The sequence below is a fragment of the Mus caroli genome, unplaced genomic scaffold (genome assembly GCF_978045245.1).
Source record: "Mus caroli unplaced genomic scaffold, Mus_caroli_1 scaffold_4, whole genome shotgun sequence".
In the NCBI taxonomy this organism is placed as follows: domain Eukaryota; kingdom Metazoa; phylum Chordata; class Mammalia; order Rodentia; family Muridae; genus Mus; species Mus caroli.
The window spans coordinates 16,261,194-16,286,255 of record NW_028227259.1 but is presented as its reverse complement, the minus strand read 5'-3'; the positions used below and the strand labels follow the sequence as shown (position 1 = coordinate 16,286,255).

The window sequence follows — 25,062 nt, the reverse complement described above, 5'->3', positions numbered from 1 at the left end:
TGAAAATAGATTTGAATTTTATTCATATGGAATAATTAATACTCATTTTAGATTCTTGGATTGCATGTATTGATTTAAGTGTCAAGATATCAATTGTAGCTCATAGTATATTTATTTCTTGAAACTAGATCGTTAATAATAACCAAAAGGGATAACAGCCACATTACAAGAGTTTACAGTTATTTCAGAAGTTTTCTTAGAGGAAAAAGGAAAAAAGGCATTGAGTCAATAAATTTGTTTCCAAACAAGGTAGCTTTTTTTTAGTTATAGAAAATGCTTAATTTAGAAACAGCAGAAAACTGTAAAACTATACATTTTAAACTACTATAATAAGTAATACCAAGTTCAATATATTATGGCATTCTTATTGTTCTTGCTGTCTTTACAGTCTTACTTTGTGGAACTTCAATGTGATTCTCCTACCGCATCACTCTGTGGTTTAATACATCAATTCTAGTCCATTTACCACAGACGACCAGTGCAAGGATAACCAAGTAGCAAACTGAATTTATATACAACTAAAATAAAAATAACTAGTGAATCTCGGAAGCTTTATGTAAGAAGTATACATTTCCATTTCTGAGGATATCTATATCATTTTATTAGAAATATGACTTGAAGATTACTCACTACATGGAGCAAATTCCTAAGAATCACAACAAACAAATTAACATTTTTGTCTTTTCTCTGTAAAATTCACTTTAGAAATTCACTTTAGTATCCAAGTAAAATTCTTTTCTGGGCAAGTAAAATATAGTTTAGTATTTGAGTGTGTGTGTGTGTGTGTGTGTGTGTGTGTGTGTGTGTGTGTGTATTTTCAGTATCCTTGGAGTCCTAAATTTGTCATAGTTTTTTTTTTCTTATCCATTTTTCCAATTACTGAATTCTAGGTTTAGTTTCTGTTTAGCAACGACCCAAACAGAAACTCTCAGGGTATTTTATTATCTGACAGCATTTGTTGACCCACATGATAGCTCTTTTTAAAAGTGGTGAATCACTGTGTATAAAATAGCTTAAGATTACATGATGAATAAGCAAAGCAATACATTTTCAAAAACAGAAATAACTTGCAACCTTCTATCATCAGCAGTGTCTGTTGTTCACTATTTGTCTTAAAATAGTTCCTTGGAATTATATCTGTGGAATGAATTTTCCTCAATTCTTCTCAAAAGATCCACTGTAAATTTTTCCCTCTGTTAAAAAAACCTGGAAAGTTTGAGACACTTTTCTCCTTTTCTTTTTTCCTTTTCCTTTTCTTTCTTTCTTTCTTTCTTTCTTTCTTTCTTTCTTTCTTTCTTTCTTTCTTTCTTTCTTTCTTTCTTTCTTTCTTTCTTCCTTCTTTCCTTTCTCTCTCTCTCTCTCTCTCTCTCTCTCTCTCTCTCTCTCTCTCTCTCTCTCTCTTTCTTTTATTTTTTGGTTAGTTGTTATATCTATAATTCTTTTGCCTAAGGAGGATCTAGAGACCACCAAGAGCCAACATATTTTCCTACATTGGTATTCTTTTTAATCTTTACTTCATAGTTCATATCAAAGCTATAATTGTTTGCCAGCCTGCAAAGTCTAATGGCTCCCTCTGGTCAAAGCTGTCAACAGCAATCTATCCAACAGTGAAGGCATTGCCTGAAATAGAAAAGTGCTGCATATGGCTGTATTCCTTGGTGAGCTACAAACGAGGGAAGATTAACATTTTCAAACACAAACCATTGCTAACCTCACATAATAAGATGGAGGCACTAACATATCATTAATGGAGTGTAACATATTATTACTGAAGAATACAGCTTCCTGGCTCATTACTGTCCTGTGCTCAGAACTTAGTAAAGCAGGCTCACCGTCCAGGAGTTTTTTTTTTTCCCCTTGATTTAGCAATGTGGCAATAAGTCTCTTTCTCAGATGTTAGATCGTGATTTATTAGGTGTCTGAAAGTGAACCCCCTACTCCACAATCTAAAAGGAAAACAGACTTTAAATGATCAATCCAGATTTTCTACTAAGCATAAAAACTGCTAGATTCATTAAGGAGTCCAACAAAGTGGAACACTACAATACATATCTATATTTTTACATCTCTCTATAAACTGTAAAGTGTTGTTTAGGAAATTCCGAGGTGGGTAATATGTTTAACAGTTATTTTATCGCAATGGTGCTATGCAATCTTAATCTTAATGACACAGTTCAATATAACCACTCTTAGCATCAAACCAATGATTTAACCTCATGCTGTGATTCCCATCCCAGCTAATTAGAATTCTTGTCTTCTCAAAACATTTGCACTCTTGGCATTATGATGGTTTTTCCACTTGTAGCTGGGCCATTTTCAGTATTTTTAAGTCCAAATGTACTGCATGCTGTTAGTTTTCTGTGACTGGTGATTTATTCTATCTTCTCAATTGAATGCCAGAATTCTTTTAGTCATTCACCAGAATTAAACCAAGGAAAGATTTCCAACTACCTCACTTTTAAACCATCCCAAATTAAGCTGAAAGTATGATATTCACCGGGTAACTTGTATGCATTCTAGAATTCCCTATCTCTCAACTAGCTTTACAGTTCTTCATCTATGCATCAGAAATACTGAATTATGTGTAGTGCATAATGTGTGTCTAACTGTAATTTATCTGAAGGAATGATTATGTGGAAGAAGGCTTGAAGGAGCACATTTAGAACTAAGTGTCTTAGGATGAAAAGATAAGCAGTTCATTTTGGTCACACAGGGTACAGTGGAAAATGAAGGATTTTCTTAGCCAGTATCTATGAAAAGAGACATGATAACCCAACTATGAAAGTTTCTACAAAAATTGCTTTTCTACTTATGTGTACTAATTGCTTTCTAACAAGAAGTCTCACATATTGTAATTAAGAAATGTATCCCCTTACATAAATTTGAATCATCCCATTAACTGCTATAAGAGCAAAAAGAAAAATTAATATGCAACTTTACTTCACAGATATTGAAAGCAACTGTTGACAATACTTCTGAAATCTGCCAATGTTTAATCATATTAACTCATCCTACAGCTGAATGAGTAATGGAAGAAGCCATCAGTCTAATCTCAAACTCATGTGAATAGGTCTGTTTAAGTGAAAGCTTGAAACACATTTGGTATTTGGTGTATTTTCTTGACACACCACCCTAAGGCTCAGTAAGTATGTTTTGTTCATTCCAGCATCTTAAGACCTTTCGAAGAGGCCTGTGCTTGGCGGATGCCACAGGTACCTGACAACCACATTATTAGCATCTACACTCATATGTACTGTCAAGGAACTCTCTGAGTGTTTCTGATTACATAGAGCCATTAAATGTACAAATAGCCACTGGAATAAACTAAGAAAGTCATTTAAAGGAAAAAATAAAAAATAACCTACTCTTGCCAATTACAACAGCTTCCAAGTTTTGAACTATATCTTAATCTGGTGGCATTTTCTGTGTCTCACCCTTTCTAACTCACTGACACTCGTATACTGCTTTCCTATGATGTCCTATGATGTCAGCAGCACCCACTGCATTTATCAAATGACAAATTATTTTATTTATTTGGAAATGGGTATGTGCATTTTTACTACACGTATTAGTCTGATAACCTTTTAGATAATGTCATTTAGTAGCAATAATAACTTCTTTCAGAGAAGTCACATTTTAACTTGCCACCTCTTTCTGTTTCTTTCCTCAATAGTTTGATAAAATACTCTGGAAAAAACTACTTGAAAGATAAAGGGTATATTTTAGTGCACAGGTCAAAATATAGTCCCTTAGGTCAAGAATATCAAGATGGAAGGAAATTGAAGCAGTCTTATAACATCTATAATAAGAAATAGAAAGCAATGAGCACCCACACATATTGGTACTCAAATCATTTTCATTATTTTATACAGTTCAGGATCCTAGTGTAGGGAATAACAGCACCCAAAATAGACAGGCCTTTCCCCTCAATTATACCAGAAAACCCTTCACAGATATGCCAAGGGACAGTCTCTCAGGGGATTCAAGATGTCTTCAAGTAGACAATTTAACCACTACACTATTCAATGTAACAATGCTGGATGATCTGCTTAATTGTCACACTTACATATGATCTATAGTGTGATAAGATAAATACAATGCTTAACTATGCATATAATTATAGATATAGTATCTTAGGCATCACTGTGAGAGCTGGATCCCAACCATATGATGAGAGCAATGCACACTGGACTTATACTGAAGTTTATTACATTAATTTCACATGAGGTCTTCTTACCACTGTGCAAATGGGCTAAGTAATAGGCTTAAGTGATGGATCATGGCCTTTAGATTTTATATCTTTTCATGAAGAAAGCCTTTTGTGATCAAACAACAATCATCCAAGAAATAGGCCATTTGAGGAAATTTATATTAAAGCATAGAAGGGAATTAGACATAAGATCTTCCAGATGATCAAACAGAGAAATGATAGAAACAGTCTTGAAATCATGGCTGCTAAGATAGTTTCTTAATTCATTTCTTCATTTGTTAGGCTAATGTTACCTTCATTTTGGGAGGCCCTGATACATGGCTTTGTTATGACTTCAGCTGTGAAACTTGTGACTCTGGACATTTTCCAGAAGGAAAAACAGGCATAGATGATAGTTGCAGGAACCTTTCCAGATATCAATTATCAACACTGCTAAAATGTACATGCCCAGCAAGTACTGTCAGTTAAGATAGGCTGGTTTCCTTTTCCCCACTCCCTGACATCATTGTGTCCAATTGTTTACACACACCATGAGCCTCACTGTGTAATGCATTTGATTCTGCTGAAAACAAAAACAAAACCAAAAAGACAGGATGCCAAGCAAAGCATCCAACATACTGTGAACTGAGAAGACACCTTTAATATCAAACAATGATAAAAAACCTTAAGTACATAGTAGATCTTAATGTGAAAAAAATAAAATGTTATGGGCATGTATGTTTCTGATCAGGACTATATCACAAGTGGTTTTCAATACTTGTTTGTAGAAACTAAAAGGGGGATCTAACTGAGTTGTTAGGCAAAATTGATGAAATAATTTTTAAATCTATTGATGTTTTTGTTCCTATCGTTCTGTATTATAATTTAAAATGATGATTTGTGACCCCTCCAGCACTGCTATTTTGACTCAAGTATTATTTATTTATTTATTTTATTAGGCTCCTTTATGTTTGCAAATAGTTTTAGTTTTTTCCCTCACCTCTTTCAATGAATAAGGCTATTTGAATATATAGCCATCACATTGACTATGTTGGTTACCTTTTGTAGCCATTTGGACATTATATACTCCTCTAATTTAAGACATAATTTAAAATTGTGTTTAATTTTAGTATTGATCACAACATAATTTTGACATGTATCTCAAAAATTTATATAAACTGATAAATTTATGCTAAAATTCTTCGAATTGCTATATATTTTTTGTTGAAAGTATGACAATTATACCTGATTGCTGACATTTGTGGCAATAGAAAAGAAATCACCTTCAGAAAATATATAAAATGATGATTGTAGATACAAGTTATGAATTGAATATAAACAAAATAAACAGAAAGAAATTAAATGTGTCCCATGAATAGAAATTTGAGAATTATCAAAATATGTACTATATTTGTGATGGCTTGTTTGCATTGTAAACGTGACTGGATTTGTAAGCACCTGGGAGACTCAAAACTGGGCATATACCTAAAGGTGTTTACAAGTTCTAACTAAAGACAGAAGACTCACTCTGAAGGCCTATAGTTTCCTATGCTCCAGACGCCCTTCCACTAGAGTTCTGGGGTGAATAGTTAAGGAAAAGAAGGAAGTCAGCAGCACAGCAGCATTTATCTGCTACGACACTCATGATGCAGTGGGACTAGCTGTCTCCTGTTTCCACCACTACAGCTTCTCACCAAAACAGACTATGCTCACTTAAAGCATGAGCCAAGGGAAATGATCTTTTCTTTAAGTGTTATTAGTCATAGGAACAAAAGTAGTTAAAGAAATCGTTATATTGGGTTTGTATGTTGGATAAGCCTAGTAAAACTGAGTACAAAGTCAATTTTTAAAACTTGAAGTTAATGATAATTAATATAAAACTTTATATCACATTCTTGTTGAATGTAATTCTATTGTTCAATTTACTTGGCCTGCATAGAATAAGGGGACAAATAAAGTGGAAAAGTATTTAAATAATAAGTTTGCCACAGATATATCTACAGATCAGATGTTGATTTGGAGTAATATTTTTGGAATAGATTAGGACTTTGTGTAGAAGAAGACAAAACTACAATATTTGAAATGTATTCTTTAATTATTTATGTGTAATTTTATTCTGATTTTTAATTTTATTTGTCTAAATATTATTTTTTTAAAAACTATCTTATCAACATTACTTTTACATTTTTTTTTTTTAGAGAAGAATGTCAAGAGAAAAATATAAAACAGGCCATCAGTGTTTCACAGAGTTCATTGGCAGCCATCGAGGTGTTCTGGAACTTTGTCGTGTTACTATATAACAAATCAGTTTGTACCTCACCCTACACCCTGGCCTCTGAAGAATCTCCTGTGTGATCATGGCCTTGGGTACTTGAGGCTGAGAGCAGTGAGCAAATTCACAGAGAAATTTCAATGGGTAACAACAGAAAATGATATTGGAATAGTAAGAACCAATCGGCTCTCATAGGATGCTTTGGCAGACATTTGCTGCAGTCTTATGTTAGACAAAGAAGGATGCCTTGGCCCCCTTTGGAAAATTTGAAAGCTGTCAATGAACACTATTGTATCAGGAGAGTAACTGCAATCCATGAAGCACTTGTAGACGATCCAGGTTCTTCGACTAATATTGTTTTGAAGATGGGTGTCTGATCAAGAGGGCACTAAAATCAGATGAAGTAGCAAATAGAGACTATTAGAAATATGAGTAAAATCTATCGAGACATTTGCCAATGATACAGAATAGGTGTCTTAAATTACCGACAGTTAGAAGACTTCAAGACTGATGGAAAAGAAACTATTCTCAGCTCTAAAGCTGGATGTCCCAAAGGTTGGAAACAACATATATCTTTTTAAGATATTGCCATAGTCTAGGTGTTAAAACTATGAACTAAGTTCTGATACTTTGCAAAGTGATTGTAAATTTCTTAAAAGGATAATAATATATATATAGTGTAATTACATTTGTTTTTCTGAAAATATCTTTATAAGCCATCTTAAATTAGTAAAAACCTTTTTAATAAGAGAGTTTTACAGTGAGATAGCTGTGGTGAAAAACAAATTTAGAATCTGTCTCCAGAGTTTACCTAGAATAAATTATAAATATGTAAAAAGCCCTAAAAAAAAAAAAAACAGGCTAGAGCCTGAGGGGTCAGTAGCACCTGATGCTCCAGCATCCACAATGGAAGCTCACAGTCATCTAACTCTGGTTCCAGCAGACGTGATGCCCTCTCCTGACTTCCTGCTCCCAGACTTACGTGCAGGCAAAATGCTCAGGCATATGGTATGATCTAAAAGGACAAATTTGACAAGTGCTAAGAAAATATACATGGATCTTTGCCTATGAATTCTACATCTAGAGTGGTAGTATTCACAGAAACTGGCTTGATTTAAGGAAAAAATGATGGCAAATATGGATACTCTGTGGCTATGTAAAAGCATTTTCACCAACAAGCAATATTGCAAATAATATTTGTAAAAAAGGTAAAGGGGAGTCTGGAATATAAATTTCTAGTTTTCACAATGAATAAAGAATAATGTAGGTAATGCACTAATACTTTCTAAAAAAACAATGAGGGTCAACAGTATTGAAAATCAAGTAAAAATACACAAACATCACAAAAAACCTGAAAATATAAATGTATTTCAAATATGAAAGTATGTTCTGCTTTGCTCCTAATAATATACCTGCAGAGTAAATGTAGCTTGAGATATACTTTCTCACATATTACCTGGAATAAAGACAAAAAGCTCAGCAGCAGCCCTTGTGGGTGAGGATAGAACATTCATACATTAACAAAGGAAATGTTCCATCGCAGAAACAATTTATAGAAAAATATAGTAGTATCCAGTAACATAAATACTGCACCCTGTAATCTGACAATGTCTTTCTTAGACCTTATCTCAAAAGGTCCACTGATTGAAGAAAACCTATTTTAAACATATTATAATATATATATATATATAATTATGCATTAATATCTAAGTAGGAAATGCAGACAAAACATCTTCAGTATCATAATGAAATTAGTGTAATACATGGTAGAGTATATAAAATAATAGGAAATATTGAAATTGCTTAAAGAAGTATTCTGAAAATTATTGATGCATTTTTCTCTAGTTATATATTACTAGGTTTATTAGATTTGAGAATGGGCATAGTACTATAACTTATTCGTATTTATGTATGTGTATATGTTATATGCACATTATGTATCTTTATGTTATATATGCATGTATGTATGTGTTTACATATTTCTCTGTGCATGTTGTATGTGCATGAAAGTGGGCATGAATGTAGACATTAAAGATCTGCACTGTGTGCCATGCTCAGTTGCCCAACACATTCTTTTTTGAGATAGGGCTTCTCACTTCTCATATATTAATTTGGGAGAATGCCATTATTTTGTTGCATTTATTTTCTAAATTTCTTTTTTGAACTGCTACTTACACCTTCAAAAAAGAAGCCTACTTAATAAAAATATACACATTTATTTTGTCATTTTCATGTACATGAATTCAGGAACACTGCCTCAGTCTTCAAAGTTAGCCCTGATTTTCTTAGTTGTATCTGACATATATCAATTCTATGTTTTACAAAGGATACTGTTGAAAAGAATACTGATATATTGTATCAAAGCTGAAATAATTATCACTTACTTACTGTTATAGTTTTTTATATTATTTTATAATTTTTATTTTACTCTGATATGTACATGCTTGGTGTGTGTATTTGTGTGTGTGCAGGTGTGTCTGTGTGTGTGTGGGGGGGCTTCTGTGTGCATCTGTGTGTGATATCCATGTAGCAGTGAGTGGGGACCAGAGGACAACTTTGAGAAGTTTGTTCTCACCATCCAACATAAGTTCAGTGATCAAATTTAGGTCATTAAGCTCATGTGGCAAGTGGGTTTATGTGAGGCCGGATCTTTTATAGTTTTTAATATTTAAAATTTCTCAAAGAATTTATCACTCAAAGACCTTTGTTTATAAGCTTGCTTATATCCTACCAGTTACTATTTAAAAGAATTAGTGACAAAACTGAAATTCTGTTTACATTTTTCTGTGAAGAATATGAAAACACGTTTTGCCTTTTATGTGAACAGTGAAAAGGTCCTATTAATTATTATTTGACTGCTTTTATAATAACTATTTTATTTTTAGAAACATAAATATGTTAATGCCACCCCCTCTTCTCCAACCCCTCTCTCATGAATCCACTTTACTGTCTCAAATTTATGGACTTTTTTCTTTGATTGTACAAACATACACACGCGCGCGCGCACACACACACACACACACACACACACACCTAAATATATAAAGTAAAAACTGCTCAGTTGACTTGTTTTAACAGGGATTTTCATATAATCCCTACCCTGAAAATGAGTTTAGTGACCCAACCAATGACTTCTCTTACCAAACCAACTCAACCTATGACATAGAACTTTCATGCTATAAATTAAGTTTAAATGATGGTGCAGGAATCCATGCTACATGGACCATAAAAGACAAGATGTTTAGACATTGAGTATGTGCCTGGGCTTCCTCTTCCTAAGCTTTTCCTCTTTGCTGTCTCTCTAGTAGTACTTCACTTTTCATCACTAGCTGGGTGTACACTTACCAGGAGTGATCCATAATTCACTGCATTTTTCTGAGTGCCTCCATTTAGATTATAATATGAATTGCAAGAAAATAAAGATACATGTGTGACGGCTGATCCCAAAGAATATTCCCAGCAGCACACATCTAAAAGTACTTTTAAGTACCAGTTCTTTGATAGATTGACAATATAATTCTTAGTCAAAATGACGGGCAATGCTTTTACCTCCTCTGTCACCTTGGTACACAAGAGTGCTTGGTTCTTTTGTTACAGGCAGCCTTCGTCCCCGGCATCTGCAACCACAGCACGGGCCTTTGGAATTTCATTTTCTGAAGGCCTCTGTGTGTCTGGAAAGCTATTAGGTTTGGGGACTATGATTAAGGTGAAGGTCATTTAGACTATAACTTTTTATAGAGACTTTGAGAGGCCAGGTTTACTGCTAACTACGCTGTTCTGAAGTGAAGTGTGTGTCCTTTATAGGAAAACACATCTTAGAAAAAAAGAGTGTGATCTTTATAAAAATGATACAAGTTACTTTAATAAAAAGGCTACAAAAAAGGGAAGCCTTAATCTGCCCCCCTTTTCACTCTGACCCCATCTGTTGTAAATGAATAAAAGCACAAATTGGGTTTTATGCTGAAGACTTTAAAGTCAGTAGTGGTTTAAGGTCATAAACAAATGAAAACCAGACGGAGACTCAGGAGTGCTGTGAACCTCTTTGCTCTCAGATGCACATCCACAAAGAGACATCAGTGAGGAAAACATTGAGAAATTAGCCTGGGAAGCTAGCGAGCTGGCCTGCTCTCTGGAGCTGTCGGAGAAATCTTCCTGCATCTGGAGCAAGTGCAACTTCTCTGAACTTCACAAAGACAAACTAATTTCAAAATGTAATTGTCGTTTTAAAAGATTTTCTACATTTCTTGTGCCCAAACCCTTTGTTTCTTGAAATAAACTTCTAAGACTTCTTTTGACTACATTTGCCCCATTTTTAACTATTATTTGCCCCAATATTATTTTAACCTTACATGGAAATACATCAGATAAGAAGTCTAACTCTGTGTGTCTGTGTGTATGTGTATGTCTCTCTAAGTGTGTCTGTGTTTGTGTGTTGGTGAATGTCTTTGTGTGCCTTCTGTGTGTGTGTGTGTGCATGTTTGTTTGTGTGTATGTGTGTTTATGTTTATGTGTGTGTGCATGTTTGTGTGTATGTGTGTGTGTATCTATGTGTATGTGTGTGTATTGTGTGAGAGTTTGTGTGTGGTTGTGCATTTCTGAGTATATGTGTGTGTGCATGTGCATGCTTGCCTGTGTTTGTGCAGCTCTATGTGTTTGTGTGCCCTAGCTGTGATGAGATTCCCTTAAGGCACATAGCTTTTTCTCATTAAGAAGGCATTGTGGAATTTTGTGAAGCTCATCTTCAGGGCCCTTCCAAAGAATGTCTAACTGGCAGTGACTTTTCAATGCATCACTCAGGCTCATTTCTTCCATGTGTGCATGAGTGCACAGGTGTGTAAACTATGACAAGGAACAGAGGCCTTGTATATGCTAAGCAAATACTTTATTATTAAGCTGCATACCTAGTCCAAAAGTTGGTAACTCTAATCAGGTTCAAAATTATTTTTTAAATTTTACTAAGAAGTCAAATAAAACTACCACAGAATACAGTTTTCTCAACCCTAAGAGTTTTAGCTCATAATCTCACTCACTGGCTTCTTGTGTAAAACTGGATGGGGGTTAGTAAACTAAGATTTTTGAAACAAGACAGAGGGTCAAGCACAGGAACATAAAAGGCTTATGAAGGTACCATTCTTTTTTCTTTTTTATTAGATATTTTCTTTATTTATATTTCAAATGATATCCCCTTTCCTAGTTTCCCCTCCGAAAATTCCCTTGCCCTCCCTCCTCCCGCTGCTATACAACCCACCCACCACCACTTCCTGGCTCTGCCAGTCCCCTATACTGGGGCATAAAACCTTCCCAGGACCAAGGACCTCTCCTCCCATTGATGACCAACTAGGCCTTCCTTACCTACATGTGTGATTAGAGCCATGAGTTCCACCATGCATTTTATTTAATAGGTGGTTTAGTACCAGGGAGCTCTGGGGGTACTGGTTAGTTCATATGGTTGTTCCTCCTATGGGGCTGCAAACCCCTTCAGCTCCTTTGGTACTTTCTCTAGCTCCTTCTTTGGGGACCCTATGCTCTATCCCATGGATGGCTGTGAACATCCACTTCTGTATTTGCCAGGCACTGGCAGAGCCTCTCAGGAGACAGTATATCAGGCTCCTGTCAGCAAATCTTATTGTCATCTGCAATAGTGTCTGGGTTTGGTGTTTGTTTATGGTATGAATCCCCAGGTGGGAGAGTCTCTAGATGGTCATTCTGTCAGTGTCTGCTCCAAACTCCTCCTTAACTCCTTCCATGGGTATTTTGTTCCCCCTTCTAAGAAGGATAGAAGTATTCACATTTTAATCTTCCCTCTCCTTGAGTTTCATGTGTTTTGCAAATTGCATTTTGTGTATTTTGAGCTTCTGGTCTGATACCCACTTATCATGAATGGATATCATGTACATATCATGTGTGTTCTTTTGTGACTGGGTTACCTCACTTAGGATGATATCCTCCAGATCCATCCATTTGTCTAAAATTTTCATGTATTCATTGTTTTAATAGCTGTGTAGTACTCCATTCTCTAAATGTACCACATTTTCTGTATCCCTTCTTCTCTTGAGGGACATCTGGGTTCTTTCCAGCTTCTGGCTATTATACATAAGGCTGCTATGAACATAATGGAGCATGTGACCTTATTACATGTTGGAGCATCTTCTGGTTATATGCCCAGGAGTGGTATTGCTGAATCTTTCGGTAGTTTTATGTCCAATTTTCTGAGGAACTGCCAAACTGATTTTCAGAGTACCAGCTTGCAATCTCACCAGCAATGGAGGGGTGTTCCTCTTTCTCCACATCCCTGCCAGCATCTGCTGACACCTTAATTTTTGATCTTAGCCATTCTGACTGGTGTGAGGTGGAATCTCAGGGATGTTTTGATTTGCATTTCCCTGATGATTAAGGGTGTTGAACATTTTTTTAGGCGTTTCTCGGCCATTCAGTATTCTTCAGTTGAGAATTCTTTGTTTTGTTCTGTACCCCATTTTTAATAGGGTTATTTTGATTTCTGGAGTGTAACTTTAACTTCTTGAGTTCTTTGCATATATTAGACATTAGCCCCGTATAGAATTTAGGATTGGAAAAGATCTTTTCCCAATCTATTGGTTGCCATTTTGTCCTATTGACACTGTCCTTTGCATTACAGAAGCTTTGCAATTTTGTGAGGTTCCATTTGTTGATTCTTTTTGTTTTTTGTTTTGTTTTGTTTGTTTGTTTGTTTTTTATATTTTGTTTTGCTTTTTTCGAGAAAGGGTTTCTCTGTATAGCCCTGGCTGTCCTGGAACTCACTTTGTAGACCAGGCTGGCCTTGAAATTGACCTGCCTCTGCCTCCCAAGTGCTGGGCTTAAAGGCTTGAGACACCACTGCCCAGCGTGTTGATTCTTTATCTTACAGCACAAGCAGCTGCTGTTCTGTTCAGGAACTTTTTGCCTGTTCCCATATATTCAAGGCTGTTCCCTGCTTCTTCCTCTGTAAGTTTCAATATCTTTGGTTTTATGTGATGTTCCCTGATCCACTTAAACTTGAACTTTGTACAAAGAAATAAGAATGGATCAATTTGCATTCTTCTACATGCTAACTGCCAGTTGAGCCAGCACCATTTGTTGAAAATGCTGTTTTGTTTTGTTTTGTTTTCTTTTGTTTTCTTTTCTTTTCTTTTCTTTTTTGTTTTTGTTTTTGTTTTTGTTTTTGTTTTTGTTTTTCAACTGAATGGTGTTAGCTCCTTTGTCAAAGATCAAGTGACCATAGTTATGTGTATTCATTTCTGGGCCTTCAATTGATCTACTGTCTGTCCCTGTACCAGTACCATGTAGTTTTTATCACAATTGCTCTCTAGTACAACTAGAGGTCAGGGATGGTGATTCCACCACAGGTTCTTTTATTGTTGAGAATAGTTTTTGATATCCTAGATTTTTTGTTATTCCAGATGAATATACAAATTGCCTTTCTAACTGTGAAGAATTGAGTTGGAATTTTGATGGGGATTGCACTGAATCTGTGGGTTACTTTCGGCAAGATAACCATTTTGACTATAATAATCCTGCCAATCCATGAGCATGGGAGATCTTTCCATCTTCTGAGATCTTCAATTTCTTTCTTCAGAGACTTGAAGTTCTTATCATACAGATCTTTCACTTATTTAGAGTCACACCAAGGTATTTTATATAATTTGTGACTATTGTGAAGAATGTTGTTTCCCTAATTTCTTTCTCCACCTGTTTATTATCCTTTGTGTGGAGAAAGGCCACTGATTTGTTTGAGTTAATTTTATATCCAGCTACTTCACTGAAGTTGTTTATCAGATTTAGGAGTTTTCTGGTGAACTCCTAAATTTTTGGGGTCACTTATATATACACTACCATATCATCTGCAAATAGTGATATTTTTACCTCTTTCTTTCCAATGTGTATCCCTTTGATCTCCTTTTGCTGTCTAATTATTCTGACTAGGAGTTTAAGTACTATACTGACTAGGTAGGGAGAGAGTGAGCAGCATTGTCTAGTCCCTGATTTTAGTAGGATTGCTTCAAGTTTCTTTCCACTTAGTTTGTTGTTGGCTACTTGATTTTTGTATATTGTATTTATTATATTTAGGTATGGTCCTTGAATTCGTGATCTTTTCCAAGACTTTTCTCATGAATGAGAGCTGGATTTTGTCAAATGCTTTCTCAGCATCTAATGAAATGATCATGTGTTTTTTTTGTCTTTGAGTTTGTTCATATAGTGGGTTACATTGATGGATTTCTGAATATTAAACTATCCCTGCATCCCTGGGATGAAGCTTACTTGATTATGATGGATGATCATTTTGATGTGTTCTTGTATTCAGTTTGTGAGAATTTTATTGAGTATTTTTGCATCGATATTCATAAGGGACATTGGTCTGAAGTTTTCATAAGTTGGTGGGTCTTTGTGTGGTTTAGGTATCAGAGTAATTGTGGCTTCATAGAATGAATTGGACAGAGTACCTTCTGTTACTCTTTTTTGTGCAATAGTTTGAGGAGTACTGGAATTAGGTTTTCTTTAAAGGGCTGATAGAGCTCTTCACTAAACCCATCTGATCCTGGGCTTACTTTTTTGGTAGGGAGACTATTAATGACTGTTTCTACTTCTTTAGGGGATATGGGGATGTTTAGATAATTAATATGATCCTTATTTAACTTTGGTACCTGGATATCTGTCTAGAACATTGTCCATTTCATCCAGGTTTTCCAGTTTTGTTGAGTATAGCCTTTTGTGGTTGGATCTGATGATTTTTTGGATTTCCTCAGGTTCTTTTGTTATGTCTCCCTTTCCATTTCTGATGTTGTTAATTGAAATACTGTACCTGTGCCCTCAAGTAAGTCTGGCTAGGGGTTTATATATTTTGTTAATTTTCTCAAAGAATCAAATCCTGGTTTGGTTGATTCTTTGTATAGTTCTTTTTGTTTCCACTTGGTTGATTTCAGCCCTGAGTTTGATTATTTCCTGACATCTACTCATCTTGGATGAATTTGCTTCTTTTTATTCTAGATTTTTAGGTGTGCTGTCAGGCTGCTAGTGTATGCTCTCTCCAGTTTCATTATGGAGGGACTCAGAGATATGAGTTTTCCTCTTAGGATTGCTTTCATTGTGTCCCATAAGTTTGGGTATGTTGTGTCTTCATTTTCATTAAACTCTAAAATGTCTTTAATTTCTTTCTTTATTTGTTCCTTGACCAAGTTATCATTGAGTAGTGTTGGTCAGCTTCCACGTATGTGGGTTTTCTATTATTTATATTGTTTTTGAAGATCAGTCTTAGTCCGTGGTGATCTGATAAGATGCATGGGATTATTTCAATATTTTTTATCTGTTGAGGCCTGCTTTGTGACCGATTATATGGTCAAATTTGAGAAGGTACCATGAGTTGCTGAGAAGAAGGTATATCCTTTTGTTTTAGGATAAAATGTTCTATGGATATCTGTTAAACACATTGTTTCAAAACTTCTTGTTTGTTAGTTTCACTATGTCTCTGATTAGTTTCTTTTTCCAGAATCTGTACATTGATGAGAGTGGGGTGTTGAAGTCTCCTACAATTATTGTGTGCAGTGCAGTGTGTGCTTTGAGCTTTACTAAAGATTCTTTAATGGATGTGGATGCCCTTGCATTTGGAGCATAGATGTTCAGAATTGAGAATTTATCCTGGTATATTTTACCTTTGTTGAGCATGAAGTGCCTCTCCTTGTCCTTTTTGAAACTTTTGGTTGAAAGTTGATTTTATTCGATATTAGAATTACTACTCCAGCTTGTTTCTTGGGATTATTTGCTTGGAAAATTGTTTTCCAACTTTTTACTCTGAGGTAGTGTCTGCCTTTGTCCCTCAAGTGACTTTCCTATATGCAGCAAAATGTTGGGTCCAGTTTACATAGCCAGTCTGTTAGCCTATGTCTTTTTTATTGGGGAGATGAGTCTATTGATAATAAGAGATATTAAGGAAAAGTAATTGTTGCTTCCTGTTATTTTTTTTTTTTTGTTAGAGTTGGAATTCTGTTCTAGTGGCTATCTTCTTTTAGGTTTATTGAAAGATTACTTTCTTGCTTTTTCTAGTGTTTAATTTCCCTCCTTGTTTTGGAGTTTTTCTTTTATTATCCTTTGAAGGGCTGGATTTGTAGAAAGATATTTTGTGAATTTGGTTTTGTCATGGAATACTTTGGTTTCTCCATCTATTTTAATTGAGTGTTTTGTTGGGTATTGTAGCCTGGGCTGGCATTTTTGTTCTGTTAGGGTCTGTATGACATCTGTCCATGATCTTATGGCTTTCATAGTCTCTGGTGAGAAACATGTGACATGAGTCATAGTGAATCTTAGCTCTATCTTTTTTTTTTTTTTTTTTTTTTGGTCTTCCTTTGCTTCACTTCATTCTCCAACTCCTCTATGTAGTATTTCTGTTTCCATCATATTTGCTATTAGTTTCACACACATAATGATGAAATTAGTTGTGAAATGAAAATCAAGCAAGGAAAGCATATTCATCCTATCACAGAACTATTAAAAGGGCTAAGACTCTGTTACAGAAATGACTGAAATGACACAATTCTTAGCAAGTGATTTCGAGTTTAGTAATGAAGCTGTCAAGTCCGTGCTTCCGAGGAGCCCGTGGTACATGGGTAACAAATAATATTAAGGCGTCTGCTGAAAACTGTACTTTTCTGCCATAAACACTTAAGAAGAAAGCACTTCTCTTCCCCCAAGGCACAGTAAATAATAGATGTCTGTAAAAAGAGTTATCTAAATTCCTAGAATACCAGAGAAGGAATGATCACTGAAGAGAGAAGAGGGTAATTTTGTTTGGTTTTGACATTTTTTCCAAGTCTTTGATCTATGTCCTGGAATCATCATTCCAGGCAGTAGAAAATGCATCAAAAGAGAAGGAGAATGAAAAAAAAATTTAAAGAAGTGGGCCATTTACTAGTTTAGATGAAGATTTTTTTAGTATTTGATATTATTTGTCACATAAATTGTAACCTATTAGAAATGACCTAGTTTTCTATATTTCCCCTCAATTTTCTGCTCATCATTTCACACTTGGCCTTTCACTACTCTTAAAGCTCTTATATGCAGCTTGGACAGGTACTTATTTTCTGAATTTGCACATCAATAATTTCCATTAATAAACAGTTTTAATACTTCCAGTAGGTTTCATGCTGTTCAATGTGTGTTAACTTTCTGAGCTTTCTCAATGTCATATGATGCACATGTGCAAATTGTTCATTCATGGATCCTGTTTTACTAAATCCAGACGTTATTCTTAACCTAAAATTGGAACAGAAAATTGGAATGCAAAATAATGAAATGTAATTTTTTGCATTGTTATAATGTGAAAATTCAATTTAATTCTAATTTCAGTTTCAGCCATCACAATTCCATCATATAATTTGGATTTTCTTTTTCATGTTTTGAGTAAAAAATGTTAAATATGTTCTGTGACATTTTACTCACTTAGGTACTTAGAGCAAACAGATAATGTTGTCTAAGAAAACCTTTACTCATATCCTACTCAATTTAGAGATTCTCATACTAGTAGCTACTTTTACATTCCTTATTTTATTTTATTTTCACAGCAATTCCACTCAAAAAGGAGGAGTGTTAGCAAGCACTTATTAAGGAATAGGAGAATTCACTTTGTTCTGAGATTAGTTCATTCTTCCAAGATTCTCCCATCATAGGTCAGGAAGAAGACGCTGTAATTCAAGCCAGATGTGATGGTGTGTGCACTCAGGAGCCTGGACCAGGAGTATCTCTCTAACTTAGAAAACCATTTAGTCTAGATTAAAATCACCCAGATTTTGCCTCATTGTAAGAAGCTCTGGGAGACATATATTAAAATGGGAAAGATTGATTTTTGACTCATATTTTCCAAAGCCACACCAGGTGAATCCATTTTACAGAATCTGAGGTAACATAGAATATCATGGTATCATGATCTTATGACAGAAGAGGTGAGTCATGTATTGGTGAACAACAAGCAGAAAGATTGACAGAGACTAGGGATGACATAAGGCTTTCAAAAGAATGGCCCCAGAGAATTATCTCCTCCAACAAGAGTCTCCCTTCTAAGTACTTCACCTTGAAACAATATCGTAACTCCAGGAATAGATTAATCCATTCATGAATTCACAACTGTCAAAAACAACAACAAAACACTCCTTAAAATGCTACCAGCTGCCTACCAGGCCTTGAATGCATGAAATTTTTAGGCACACTTTACATGTAATCCTAGATTATATGATAAAAGTGCCAAGAAGGGAAGTCATCCATTACTATATTACAGTACTTGATTGGCAATGGCATGTTTTATCTATGAAACATAATAATATTATATTTCAAAAACACCAGAAAGGATAAGTTCATTGAAATTCCTTCTTTCTCACCCTTCTTTCTGAATCATAAGTGATTTTTTTTTAATCATTTTCAAAGTGTCCTTTAACCAGAGCTGGCCCGGCACTCTGTGCATTGGAGTATTGAGGGCATTGAAGTTCTTGTTCTGTGCACAGATTACTTATGTATATGTTCTAATTAGAACTTCCTCCACAGATCTGAAAGTTGGATAACCCCATGTGGACGGGTTCCCAGTTCTTGTAAACAGTGCTGGAAAAAAGAATGGATGTGTAAGACAAAGTATAAAAGCAAATTATGTCACAGTAAAACATGGTTTTGCTGTTTTACTTTTGGTTTTGTGAGGACTTCTCTTCTTTAGATCAAAGCCAGTGGTTTGTTCAAAGTGTCAGTTTACAAGGCAAAACACAGCATGTTTTAAAATGAAAGTCCTGTAGAAATATGAGTGTACCTTTTAAAAATAACTAGTAGATATAGGTGAAATCTTCTTTGTGTCTCTGCATTCTTTTTTCCTTTAGAGCATCATATTGGAAATTTTCAGCTATTGCTGTTTAAATATATCATGATCGGGAGCCATGGACTATACTCTTTGCTTGGTGGTTTCATTTCTGGAAGCTCTGAGGGGTCCAGTTAATTGCTATTATTGTTCTTCCAATGGGGTTACAATCCCCTTCAGCTCCTTCAGCCCTTCCCCTAACTCTTCCATTGGGGTCCACGTGATCAGTCCAGTGATTGACTCTGAGTATCTGCATCTGTCATAATCAGAGCTGAGAAAGCCTCTTCCATACAAGACTCCTGTCTGCACATCTTGGCATCAACAATAGTGTCAGGGTTTGCTGTCTGCGGATGGAATAGATCACACAGTGGGGTGGTCCTAGATGATCTTTCCTTCAGCCTCTGTTTCATTGTTGTCCCTGCATTTCCTTTAGACAGCGACAATTCTGGGTTAAGAGTTTTTAGATTTGGAGGGGAGACCACAAAGGGGGATAACAATCAAAATATAAACTAATAAAATGATTAATAAAAAAAGAAAAAGAAAGGAAGAAAGAAAAGAAGATATCAAAAAGGAAGGAAGGGAGGAAGGAACAAGGAAGGAAGCAAGGAAGGAAGGAAGGGAGGGAGGGAGGTAGGGAGGAAGGAAGGAAGGAAGGAAGGGAGGGAGGGAAGGAGGGAAGGAGGAAAAAAGAAAGAAAGAGAGAAAGAAAGAAAGAAAGAAAGAAAGAAAGAAAGAAAGAAAGAAAGAAAGGAAGAAAGAAAGGAAAGAAAGAAAGAAAGAAAGAAAGAAAGAAAGAAAGAAAGAAAGAAAGAAAGAAAGAAAGAAAAGAAAGAAGGAAGGAAGGGAAAGAAAGAAAGAAAGAAAGAAAGAAAGAGAGAGAAAGAAAGAAAGAAAGAAAGAAAGAAAGGAAGAAAGGAAAGAAAGAAGGAAGAGAGAAAGAAAGAAAGAAAGAAAGAAAGAAAGAAAGAAAGAAAGAAAGAAAGAAAGAAAGAAAGAAATCACACAAATTGCATTAAATCATGGGCTGAGATCACAACTCCTAACTTTCTTGAATTTTTCCAGGACATTGCACAGTTCCATAGAAGCAAATAATCAGTGCACGATATTGCCACATCCTTTTATTCTTGATAGTGTTAATGGTATACTAGGAACAACAACAACAAAAAAAAATCAAAGCAAAGACAGCATTTTCCTGACTTAGGAGTATAGAGAAGTTAGGGTGATTTTATTAGTTGTAATCAGGAAGACAAAATGCTACACTATAAATTTATACAATTTTATGATATTCATTCATTCTTCATTCTCTTTAGTATTCTATCCATCATCACAGATATACCATATATCCACCAAGGCAATTAAATATTTACTAACTTTTTAAGTCTGAGGCTTACAATATATTATGAAAGATTAGACAGTAAATAAATAAATAGTTGTTGTCATTATAAATATACTACTGAACACTGAAGATCTTTTCAGTGGAGAAAAAATATTACATAGTACAATCTTGCACTTTTTTTTTTTTAGTAAAATACGGATGAACTCTTTTTTAATTTTTTTATTAGATATTTTCCTATTTATATCTCCAACGTTATCCCCTTTCCTAGTTTCCCCTCTGAAAATCCCCTATCCACTCCCCCCTCCCCCTGCACTACCACATCCTGGCCCTGGTATTTCCCTATATTGGGGCATAAACCCTTCATAGGACCAAAGGCCTCTCCTCCCATTGATGACTGACTAGGCCATCCTCTACTACATATGTAGCTAGAGCCATGAATTGCACCATGTGTTTTCTTTGGTTGGTGGTTTAGTCCCAGGGAGCACTGGGTGTACTGGTTAGTTCATATTATTGTTCCTCCTTTGCAGCTGCAAACCCCTTCAGAGCCTTGAGTACTTTCTCTAGCTCCTTCGTTGTGGACCCTGTGCTCCATCCAATGGATGACTGTGAACATCCACTTCTGTATTTGTGAGGCATTGGCAGAGCCTCTCAGGAACAGCTATATCAGGCTCCTATCAGCAAGCTCTTGTTGGTATCTACAGTAGTGTCTGGGTTTTGTGGTTGTTTATGGGATTCCCAGGTGGGGCAGTCTCTGGATGGGTATTCCTTCACTCTCTGCTCCAAACTTTGTCTCCTTAATTCCTTACATGGGTATTTTGTTTCCCATTCTGAGAAGGATCAAAGTATTCACACTTTGGTCTTCGTTTTTCTTGAGTTTTATATGTTTTGCCAATTGTATCTTGGATATTCCGAGTTTCTGAGCTAATATCCACTTATCAGTGAGTGCATATTATGTGTGTTCTTTTGTGATTGGGTTACCTCACTTAGGATGATATCATCTAGATCCATCCATTTGGCTAGGAATTTCATAAATTCATTGTTTTTAATAGCTGAGTAGTACTCCATTGTGTAAATGTACCATATTTTCTGTATCCATTCTTCTGTTGAGGGACATCTGGGTTCTTTCCAGCTTCTGGCTATTATAAATAGGGCTGCTATAAACATAGTGGAGCATGTGACCTTATTACAAGTTGGAACATTTTCTGGGTATATGCCCAGGAGAGGTATTGATGGATCTAATGGTAGTACTATGTCCAGTTTTCTGAGGAACCGCCAGACTGATTTCCAGAGTGGTTATGCCACCTTGCAATCCCACCAGCAATGGAGGAGTGTTCCTCTTTCTCCACATCCCTGCCAGCATCTGCTGACACCTTAATTTTTGATCTCAGCCATTCTGACTGGTGTGAGGTGGAATCTCTTAATCCTGATGATTAAGGATGTTGAACATTTTTTTAGGTGCTTCTCAACCATTCGATATTCAGTTGAGAATTCTTTGTTTAGCTCTGTACCCCATTTTAAATAGGGTTCTTTGGATTTCTGCAGTCTTACTTCTTGAGTTCTTGTATATATTGGATATTAACCCTCTATCATATTTAGGATTGGAAAAGATCATTTCCCAATCTGTTGGTTGCTGTTTTATCTTATTGACAATGTCTTTTGCCTTACAGAAGCTTTGCAATTTTGTGAGGTCCCATTTCTTGATTCTTGATTTTACAGCACAAGTTATTGTTGTTCTGGTTAGGATTTTTTCCCCTGTGCAGTCTTTCACTTTTGCTGTTTTATTATTGTGATGGTACTTTATAATTGAAACAATAAAATATAAACATCAGCATTTAATAATTTTATGTTAATTAAAGCTATAATTCAGCAATGATTTTTCATTTGGTAAATAGACATTTATAAATGAACTTGTTTTTAAAGGACAACTTGGTCCCATATTGGACTCGAGTTGGAAGAGGCAAGTCCTGTCTCAAATTGGAGGGTCATGATCCACAGGAAGCAGAGCCACTGAGGAAGCTGTTTATTGGTGGTCTGAGCTTTGAAACCACTGATGATAACTTAAGAGAACATTTTGAGAAATGGGGCACACTTACAGACTGAGTGGTCATGAGAGATCCCCAAACAAAACATGCCAGAGGCTTTGGTTTTGTGACCTACTCTTGTGTTGAAGAGGTGGATGCTGCAATGTGTGTTCAGCCACACAGGTTGATGGGCGTGTGGTGCAACCAAAGAGAGCTGTTTCTAGAGAGGATTCTGTAAAGCCTGGTGCCCATTTAACCATTAAGAAAAATTTTGTTGGTGGTATTAAAGAGAATACGGAAGAATATAACCTGAGAGACTACTTTGAAAAGTATGGCAAGATTGAAACCATAGAGGTTATGGAAGACAGGCAGAGTGGGAAAAAGAGAGAATTTACTTTTGTAACTTTTGATGATCATGACACAGCTGATAAAATTGTTGTTCAGAAATACCACACTATTAATGGGCATAATTGTGAAGTGAAAAGACTCTTTCTAAACAAGAGATGCAGTCTGCTGGATCACAGAGAGGTCATGGAGGTGGATTTGGCAACTTTATGGGTCTTGAAGGAAACTTTGGAGATTGTGGAGAAAATTTTGGTCCTGGAGGAAACTTTGGTGGAAGAGGTGGCTATGGTGGTGGAGGTGATAGCATCAGAGGTAGTTATCGATGTGGTGATGGTGGATATAATGGATTTGGAGGTGATGGTGGCAACTATGGTGGTGGTCCTGGTTGCAGTAGTAGAGGAGGTTATGGAGGTGGTGGACCAGGATATGGAAACCAAGGTGGTGGATATGGTGATGGTGGAGGAGGATATATATGATGGTTACAATGAAAGAAGAAATTTTGATGGAGGTAACTATGGTGGTGGTGGGAAGTATAATGACTTTGGAAATTATAGTGGACAGCAACAGTCAAATTATGGACCCATGAAGGGGAGCAGTTTTGGTGGAAGAAGCTCAGGCAGTCCCTATGGTGGTGGATCTGGGTCTGGAGGTAGAAGTGGTGGATATGGTAGCAGAAGGTTTTAAAATAAAACAGAAACAGCAACAGTTCTTAGCAGGACAGAGAGCGAGGAGTTGCCAAGAAAGCTGCAGGTTACTTTGAGACAGTCGTCCCAAATGCATTAGAGGAACTGTAAAACTCTGCCACAGAAGGAACAATGATCCATAGTCAGAAAAGTTACTGCAGCTTAAACAGGAAACCCTTCTTGTTCAGGACTGTCATAGCCACAGTTTGCAAAAAGTACAGATATTGATTAATGCAATGTAGTGTCAATTAGATGTCCATTCCCGAGGTCTTTTATCTCCTGTAGCTTTGTCTTTTTCTTTTCAATACACCAGGCACATTGCCCTGTAAATTATGGTAGTGGTATCAGGAAAAAAATTAAGGAATTTTTAATTTTTCAATATTTGTGTAGTTCAGTTTTTCTACATTTTGGTACAAAAACTTTAACAAAATGCAGTTTTGAAGGTGTTTCCTTGTGAGTTAACAAGTAAAGAAGCTCATTGTTAATTGCTATCTTGGTTGGATTTTGCTAAACTTAACTGTAAAGAAACACCTACTGACGTGCAATTTAAGGGAAATCTATTCTCCCCATTTCCAAAACTCTGATGAATGGGTGCTGACATGTGGAGAGAATAGATATTTGTATGTTTGCAATATGTGTTTTAGATAATTAGAATTGGGAAATAAAAAATAGCATATTTGTGAATTTAATAGCATTCAGATTACTTTCAAATGAAAAAGATTTCAAAAGTTAAAAAAAAAGGGAGAACGTGTGCTATAGTTTGTGAGTTTTATATGACATTGATTTAATCTCTGGAATATCAACATAATTTTCCAGTGGATAATGCTATTTGTGACACTGGGTATCTAATCAGATAATTTGATGGTGCTACTGGAGAAGAAAGTATTGACTTGTTAGAAGAGGTATGGCCTTGTTGAAAAAGATTGTCACTGAGGGAAGATTTTGATGTTTCAGAAGCTGAAGCCATGCCCAGTATCTTTCTCTTCCTTCCTACTGCTGACCTAAATGCAGAGCTCTCAGCTAGATCCCCAGCCAATTGCTTGCCTGTGAGCTCCCATGCTCCCCTCCATGATGATGATGGAGTAAATCTATGAAACTGTAAGCAAACTCCAATTAAATGCTTTATTTTATAAGACTTGCTGAGGTCATGGTGTCTATTCATAGCAACAGAGCACTGACAAACACTGTGTCATTTTGAACTAATTTTAATTTATTATCTTCAATAATCTCATTCATTTATTCACTTGGTCATCTACTTGATATGTAAATATAGTGAGTCCTTAGGTTTTGTCTATCTAGTCACCTGAAAATATTCAATGTAATCGTTATTCCTTTTATTCACAGAAGACATTTCTACTTGTAAGACAGGATGTAT

General features: G+C 35.7%; 1 pseudogene; it reads left to right on the top strand.

Moving 5' to 3' along the window:
- The first annotated feature begins 22,540 nt into the window (after positions 1 to 22,540).
- LOC110294125 (heterogeneous nuclear ribonucleoprotein A3 pseudogene) lies at positions 22,541 to 23,688 on the top strand (annotated as a pseudogene).
- Positions 23,689 to 25,062: the final 1,374 nt, after the last annotated feature.